General features: G+C 40.4%; 1 non-coding gene across 1 annotated transcript; it reads right to left on the reverse strand.

Moving 5' to 3' along the window:
• Positions 1 to 314: 314 nt before the first annotated feature.
• On the reverse strand, positions 315 to 375 carry LOC119621234 (U7 small nuclear RNA). Its single transcript, XR_005237802.1, has one exon. It is a non-coding gene; the product is annotated as a U7 small nuclear RNA (small nuclear RNA).
• Between the last annotated feature and the right edge of the window lie 2587 nt (positions 376 to 2962).

The raw sequence follows: 2962 nt of genomic DNA on the forward strand, positions 1-2962 counted from the left end.
ATATCTAAATGTAAGAGCTAAAACTATAAAACTGATAAAAGGAAATTCAGGAGTAAATCTTTATGACCTTGAGTTAAGCAGCGGTTTCTTAGGTATGACACCAAAAGCACAAATGAAAAGAAAAAATACATAGATAAATGGGACATTATCAAAACAAAAAAAAAATATGCTTCAAATGACACCATCAAGAGAGTGAAAAGACAGCTCACAGAATGGGAGAAAATATTTGAAAATCAAATATCTGATAAGGGCCTTGTATCTAGACTGTATAAAGAACTAATGCAATTTTTTTTTTTCCATTTTCTTTGCTGGGGAGGGGTTCTGGGTAAAAATTAGAAAACCTGCTAGACAAATTTTAAAAGAGCTGTAACACTACTGCAACTCAGTAATAAAATGACAACCTAATTTTAAAATGAGCAAGAGATTTGAAAAGAATTTCTCCAAAGACATATAAATGGCTTATAAGCATATGAAAAGATATTCAACACCATTAGTCATTAGGGAAATGCAAATCAAAACGACAATGAGATACCACTTCACACTCATGAGAATGGCAAAAATATGAAAGACAGACAATTACAAGTATTAGCAAAAATGTGAAGAAATTGGAAACCCTATACATTGCCAGGAGGAGCATAAAATGGTGTTTTTCAAAAAGTTACCATATGACCTAGCAATTTAATGGTAACTCAGTTATCATTTTGAGTTACCACATGACCTAGGAGTTGCACTCTTATAGATATACCCAACAGGACTGGAAGGTATGCCCACACCAAAACTTGTACAAAATGTGCATAGCAGCATTATTCATAATAGCCCAGAATTGGAAACAACCCGATTGTCCATCAGTTGATGAATGGAAAAATCAAAGACATAGCCATACAATGGAATATTATTCTGCCATAAAAAGAAATAAAGTACTGGTTTCTGCTACAACATGAATGAGCCTTGAAAATATCATGCTAAGTGAGAGAAGCCACACCCAAAGACCACATATTGTATGATTCTATTTATAGGAAATGTCCAGGATAGGCAAATCCTATTTCGAGACAGTAAGTAGAAAAAGTAGATTCATGCTTGCCAGGAGTTGTGGAGAGGGGAAAATGAGGAGTAATTGCTAACTAGTATGGAGCTTCTTTGGGGAGTGATAAAAATGTTCTAAAATTAGATCATGGTGATGGTTGTACAGCTTTTTGCCAATGTAGTAAAAATCATCTAATCATTTAATGGTACACGTTAAAGGGGGTAGGTTTATGGTATATGAATTATATCTCAATAAAGCTGTTATTTAAAAAAAATTCATCTCCTGGAGAGGAGAGAGAGTGGAGTACTAAACTGAGTACTAAAGGGCTTGAAATGAGTAATGAGGTTTGAAATCGATGGCAGTGGGTGTGTAATAGGATTGCTAAGCGGTGATGAGTCCGTCTGAGATGTAATACCACAAAATTATAATGGCACCCATCTGCATGGTTGGGAGCATTTCACGCCTGTGCCTTCCAGTTTATAGGTCACAAGCTCAGAGGCTCTAGGCGTTAGAGAAGGACCCTCCCACGATGGGTACCATACCTGGCAGTCTGTAGCAGAAAGAGCTGAGGAATACCTGCTTCTCCTTCCTGCCCACATCCAAAACACCCTGGTCTTCACACCCAACCAGAAGAAAACTGAAGACTTGGCTCACTATTTCTCAAGTAGAATTTCTGGAACAAAAATATCTACTAAACCTGCTGCCTAAGCGTCAGGCCGGGGAAAGAATAAAAAGAAAAAAGAAAAGGAAGGCATTTTTCCTAGTAATTAAATCTGAATTATTCACAACCTGTTAGACACTTTTTTTTCCCTCTGCTACAGAAGCATGCATTTTCATTTCTCCCCTAAGTCCTAAATGCCTTTGCAATCGACGTTGAATTTTTGGTTGATAGTCTTCACTTTATATGGATGAGCCAGGGTCCCAGGCCCCACCTTCACCTGAGTCATCAACAGACCCATTCTCCAGCTCAACCCCTGAGCTGTTCAAAGGGGCTGGCTTTACCTAATGCTTTCATCATTACCCCTCGATTAATTCCCCCAAGGCTTGTGTATTATGAAAGTTCTTTCAAGTGTTGCAGGTGGCCTAGTTTCAACTAACAGAGGCAAAGTGGGGAATTTACTGACCAAGGTAACTAAACTTTGGGAAGCCAGGATGCAGCTGCTTTTACGGACAATAAAACCAGGAACCCAGGTGTTCCTACGTAGTAAGAGACACCTCCATCCCTCCCGCTTCTCCTCAACACATGTCACTCCCTGCTGGGTGATACTTTTCTTTTCCTCAGACCTATTTTCTCCATGAAGCTGCAAGCATGGCAACAAATAGTGGCCAAGCTCACATCTCATCCCATAGTTCTAATCCAGAAAGTCCCCAGGAAAGCTCTGATTTTCTTAGCTCAGGTCATATGCCCTGTAGCCAAAGAAACAGGGCATGTTGTGGTTGGCAATCTCCATTAAAACAGTGTTATTGGAATGGGAGCAGGGGTGCCCCTAATGAAGGGAGGTGACATTTCCAGTCAGAAGGGAGGCCAGGGCAAGCAAGGGTACAAATGGACATATCCATGGAAGTCAGACTTCAGCAGCCTGGTAGGAAGAGCTTAGGATCTAGAGCCAGAACTCCCGGGTTTGAACACATCAATATCAGCAAGCAGTGTGACCTTGGGCTCAGTTTCTTTGTCTATAAAATGGGCATAATCATTCAAGAGAGCAGAGAGAAACCTCCATCTCTTGATAGGAAGAACTGCAAAGCATCGTGGCTGATTTTGAAATCTACCACAGTCGGAAACAGTCAGAAGAGTGTGCATCAGGTTATTGGTGGAGAAACTGCGTAGGAGGGCAAAGAAGAGTATTCCATGGGAGTTAGGGCTGAGACTGGGAGTGGGAAGAGGTGACCAGGGAGATCTAGAGTAACTGACCTCTAAGGTGTGTGGGAGAATGAATA

This window comes from Chlorocebus sabaeus, chromosome 5 (assembly GCF_047675955.1).
Source record: "Chlorocebus sabaeus isolate Y175 chromosome 5, mChlSab1.0.hap1, whole genome shotgun sequence".
NCBI classification, from domain to species: domain Eukaryota; kingdom Metazoa; phylum Chordata; class Mammalia; order Primates; family Cercopithecidae; genus Chlorocebus; species Chlorocebus sabaeus.